Source organism: Salmo salar, chromosome 25, assembly GCF_965601325.2.
Source record: "Salmo salar chromosome 25, fSalSal1, whole genome shotgun sequence".
Classification (NCBI taxonomy): Eukaryota; Metazoa; Chordata; class Actinopteri; order Salmoniformes; family Salmonidae; genus Salmo; species Salmo salar.
Window position 1 is genome coordinate 9,664,550 of NC_138315.1, and position 6,108 is coordinate 9,670,657.

Sequence of the window (6,108 nt, forward strand, 5' to 3'; positions counted from 1 at the left end):
AATGGCTTCAGAACAAGAAAGTGATTTTTTTTTGAGTGGCCAAGCCAAAGCTCAGACATAAATCCCATTGAAAGTCTGTAGAAAGACTTGAAGATTGCTCTTCACTGACACTCCATCTAACTTAACAGAGCTTGAGAAAATCTGCAAGGAAACATGGGAGAAAATTCCCAAATCCAGATGTGCAAAGCTGATACAGACATACCCAAGACGGCTCAAAGCTGTAATCGACGCCAAACGTGCTTCTACAAAGTATTGACTCAGTAGTGTGAATACTTCGCTATGTAAAATAGATATTTCAGTATGTAATTTAAATAAATGTGCAACATTTCTAAAAACATGTTTTCACTTTGTCACTATGAGCTATTGTGTGTAAATGTTCGAGAAATAACATCTATTTAATCCATTTTGAATTCAGGATGTAACACAGTTAAGGGGTAAACTATCCCCTAACCAGGACGACGCTTGGGCCACTTCATGGGTCTCCCGCTCACGGCCGGCTGTGACAGCCTGGGATCAAACCCAAGGCTGTAGTGACGCCTGAGCACTGTGATGCCGCTGCGCCACTCAGGAAGTAGCTGTGAGTCTTTCTTGGTAAGTCTCTAAGAGCTTAGCACACTTGGATTGAGTCTTAAGAGCTTAGCACACTTGGATTGTACAGTAATTGCACATTATTTTTTACTTTATTCTTCAAGCTCTGTCAAGTTGGTTGTTGATCATTGCTAGACAGTCATTTTCAAGTCTTGCCATAGATTATTTTTTACATTAGGCTATAGCCTACAAATAGCTATATCCCATGTAGTCGTAAGCCTATTAGGCTATAAGCCTACTGCAAATTATTGTTGTTTGTTCCTGAACTGGCCAAATGGCAGAGCTATCCTTCACCTATCCTTCAGTGCTACAAGTTTGTTCAACTTCTTTAACGTCATTGCACGATCCTGGCGCTGTCCTTTCAGCACCACGAATGGAGCTACAATTGCTTAAAATGACATCTCACCAAGATCTGTTGCCTACGCTTAATAGGCATACTTATCATTATTCTTGTTATTATTATTATTACATGTAGAAGATTATCACTTCTCACAATCGTGCTCATTTAGTAAAGTTAGATCAAAGCTGAATCAATGTCTCGCAAGAATACATGATTAATTAGCATTTTCATTACAGAACCAAATTTAATACCATAGCATAGTAGGCCTATAACGTTACTGTTACACCAAAAACACCTAATTTATATTGAGATTTTAGGATAGTTTGCTGAAGCTGAATAGTCCCAAAAAAGATATTGAGCCAAAACTCAACAGAGCGCGTCACTAGGCAGGATATATGCTTTGATTGAAACAAAATACAAGAAAGGCTAACATTTTATTAACACCATCTGCTCTAATTCATTCACAAAAAAAGTAATTCAAGGACATCTAAATTCATATTCCCATGAAACTGACTGAGATCAATCAAATGACTTTATTAAAATAGAACATTTTCTTTAGACAATATGTGTGAGCATAGGCAGACGTTGCAATTGGAGGATGCATTTTATGCTTATTCTATAATGATTGGCCATTCAATTGGCTACAACTGTTGGTACAAGCATTGATTGAGGAAATTATGTAATTTACATGTTTTTTTTGTGCTCCTTCAACAAAAAAGATAGCACTACCCCACTGGTGTTTTTGGACCATTTGTTCATGTTTTTTCAGAGCTCTGCACAACGAGGATGAAGAAGTGAATCACTGATTGGTATAATTTTCTCAAAAACAAGTGAAATAGCAAAAATAATACGTGTCTGGACCCTTCTATAATATAACTTTTACAAAAAAATGTAGATTTGGTTGAGAAAAAAAAGCTTACTTCTCCTTTAAGTATGTTTGAGTGCAATCAATGAAACCTAATGAAATAAGGCTTAGTTTTACCAGTTCAGTTGTTTAGTCTGTGTAATAATCCAAAGGAAAGTAAACTTCATGAAATCATGTCCTTGTCACATCTTAGCTCGGTCTCTCATTGAGACAGGTCCAGCTTCCTGTCCAGTGATGCATCCTAGAGTGTCAGAGAATGAGTGAGGCACTTCCTCGTGACAGTGCCCTAAAGCGGCCCCAAGCCCACCTCTCAGTCCCTTTTAGCTGGAGAGCCACCATGAATGTTTCAGAGGGAACACAGACTACCTAACACAGGTGAAACAGGTTCATCAGACAGACACTGTGCCTTGAGTGTGTCTAGGGCTGTTGCGATGACCATATTACTGCAAGACCGGCAGTCATGAATCATGACCACAGTAAAATTCTGTTGAGTCACGGTAATTTCATTTTATGCACTCTAGACATGCATTAGTAGTATCCAATTTGCTAACGATCATCAGGTCGCTAATGGCCTTGTACTCAGGGCTCTATTGTCCCTCCAACCACTCTGACAACAATGCAAATTTAATCGAATCATCAAAGCAGTGTGTGCTTTTAAAACTTACCTCACTTTGATTGATCACTTTGAAGAAAGAAGTTCAGTAACAGGTTGAAACTGAGCGGAAAACATGGTCTTTGTGGATGTTGTTTCAAAGCCTAACAAAATTAAATGGACAGCGCTTTCTTAACAAGACGTTAAGCTTTTAAGGGATGTAAGATACATGTATTTACAAGAATGTTTAATATTACAAATGGTGTATTTAGAATCTTAGCGCTCTGCAATGTCACCGGATGTTAGCCAGGTGGGACGCTACCGTCCCACCTACCATAGAGAAGTTAAGTGATGATGAATTCAAAACAGCCATATGCATATACACTACATTACCAAAATCATGTGGACACCTGCTCGTCGAACATCTCATTCCAAAATCATGGGCATTAATATCGAGTTGGTCCCCCCTTTGCTGCTATAACAGCCTCCACTCTTCTGGGAAGGATTTCCACAAGATGTTGGAATATTGCTGTGGGAACCTGCTTTCATTCAGCCACAACACTAGTGAGGTCGAGCACTGATGTTGGGTGATTAGGCCTGGCTCGCAGTCAGCATTCCAATTCATCCCAAAGGTGTTCGATGGGGTTGAGGTCAGGGCTCTGTGCAGACCAGTCAAGGTCTTCCACACCGATCTTGATAAACCATTTCTGTATGGACTTCGCTTTGTGCATGTGGGCATTGTCATGCTGAAATAGGAAAGGGCCTTCCTCAAACTGTTGCCACAAAGTTGGAAGCTCATACTTGTCTAGAATGTAATTGTATGCTGTAGCGTTAAGATTTTCATTCACTGGAACTAAGGGGTCTAGCCCAAACCATGAAAAACAGCCCCAGACCATTATTCCTCCTCCACCAAACTTTACAGTTGGCACTATGCATTTGGGCAGGTAGCGTTCTCCTGGCATCCACCAAACCCAGATTTGGCAGTCGGACAGCCAGATGTTGAAGCATGATTCATCACTCCAATGGCGGCAAGCTTTACACCACTCCAGCCGACGCTTGGCATTGCGCATGGTGATCTTAGGCTTGTTTATGGCTGCTCAGCCATGGTAACCCATTTCATAAAGCTCCCAAAGAACAGTTATTGTGCTGGCGTTGCTTCCAGAGGCAGTTTGGAACTACGTAGTGAGTGTTGCAACCGAGGACAGACAATTTTTACGCGCTACGCACTTCATCCCATTCTATGAGCTTGTGTGGCCTACCACTTCGCGGCTGAGCCGTTGTTGCTCCTAGAAGTTTCCACTTTACAATAACAGCACTTTCAGTTGACTGGGGCAGCTCTAGCAGAGCAGAAATGTGTCAAACTGACTTGTTGGAAAGGTGGCATCCTATGACGGTGCCATGTTGAAAGTCGCTGAGCTCTTCAGTAAGCCCATTCTACTGCCAATTTTTGTCTATGGAGATTGCATGGCTGTGTGCTCGATTTTATACACCTGTCAGAATCGAGTGTGGCTGAAATAGCCGAATCCACTTATTTGAAGGGGTGTCCACATACTTTGTATATATAGTGTATGAGCCCAAGCCCGAAAATAATCCTGAATTAAAATAATGATTGTGCCTTTATGCAATATATAGCCTAAAGCATATTACACAAAAATACTGATGTTAAAACCCCTAAAGTCGATTTCCGTGTCCACTAGATCAATTATAATAAACTCAAGTAAAGTACACTTGAGTACAGAACAATAGAGCACAGTGCAGTAAAGTATAGTACATTACAGTACTGTACAGTATAGCACATTACAGACGTCTATGTTTTGGCCAAATATAAGTCAATATTTCAGCTCTTGAGGGTTGGAGCCCCCTACTGGCTATCTATCTCAATACTCTGCACTTTTTCCACTACCCACACGGTGGTCCTCTGTAGCTCATTTGGTAGAGCATGGCAAATGCAACTTTAAAATGGAGATAACCTCCATGGCACTGCTCGTGCTGTCACAGACGCCATAATGGCACAGATACAAAGATGAGATCTCTATATGTCTCTATGGTGTCAATTGTTTTGGTTGTGACCGTTTGGACAATTTAGACTTTTTTTGGACATTATTAACCTCTCTGGGCTAGGCGGGACGAATTCGTCCCACCTACGTAACAGCCAGTTGAATCCTGTGGCGCGATTTTCAAAACCTTTGAAATGCTATTACTTCAATTTCTCAAACATATGACTATTTTACAGCTATTTAAAGACAAGACTCTCGTTAATCTAACCACACTGTCCGATTTCAAAAAGGCTTTACAACGAAAGCAAAACATTAGATTATGTCAGCAGAGTACCAAGCCAGAAATAATCAGACACCCATTTTTCAAGCTAGCATATAATGTCACAAAAACCCAGAAGACAGCTAAATGCAGCACTAACCTTTCATGATCTTCATCAGATGACACACCTAGGACATTATGTTATACAATACATGCATGTTTTGTTCAATCAAGTTCATATTTATATCAAAAACCAGCTTTTTACATTAGCATGTGACGTTCAGAACTAGCATACCCCCCGCAAACTTCCGGGGAATTCGCTAACAATTTACTAAATTACTCACGATAAACGTTCACAAAAAGCATAACAATTATTTTAAGAATTATAGATACAGAACTCCTCTATGCACTCGATATGTCCGATTTTAAAATAGCTTTTTGGTGAAAGCACATTTTGCAATATTCTAAGTACATAGCCCAGGCATCACGGGCTAGCTATTTAGACACCCGGCAAGTTTAGCACTCACCAATATCAGATTTACTATTATAAAAGTTTGATTACCTTTTGTTGTCTTCGTCAGAATGCACTCCCAGGACTGCTACTTCAATAACAAATGTTGGTTTGGTCCAAAATAATCCATCGTTATATCCGAATAGCGGCGTTTTGTTCATGCGTCCCAGACACTATCTGAAATGGTAAATCAGGGTCGTGCGCATGGCGCAATTCGTGACAAAAAAAATGTAAATATTCCATTACCGTACTTCGAAGCATGTCAACCGCTGTTTAAAATCCATTTTTATGCCATTTTTCTCGTAAAAAAGCGATAATATTCCGACCGGGAATGTCCATTTTGCTAAACAGAGGAAAGTAAACAAAGCTTTCGGTCGACGCGGGCACGAGCCTGAGTCTCACAGTACTGTAACCAGCCACTACCCAAACGCGCTACTTCTTTTCAGCCAGAGCCTGCAAAGCCACGATTCAGCTTTTTACCGCCTTCTGAGACCCTATGGCAGCCGTAGGAAGTGTCACGGGACAGCTAAGATCCTCACTCTTCAATAAACAGAGACAAGAAGAACGACACCTTGTCAGACAGGCCACTTCCTGCATGAAACCTTCTCAGTTTTTTGCCTGCCAAATGAGTTCTGTTATACTCACAGACACCATTCAAACAGTTTTAGAAACTTTAGGGTGTTTTCTATCCATATGTAATAAGTATATGCACATTCTAGTTACTGGCTAGGAGTGGTAACCAGATTAAATCGGGTACGTTTTTTATCCGGCGGTGTAAATACTGCCCCCTAGCCCTAAGAATCCCCACAGCTAACATATGGTTGCCTATCTTTCATTTGGACCGATGTACATTCCAGAAAACACATATTTTAGTCCCAAAACTGTACATTTACATATTTCATTTTATATTATATGTTTGGTAGTGACACTTTATAAAAATACATTTAGATTTACCA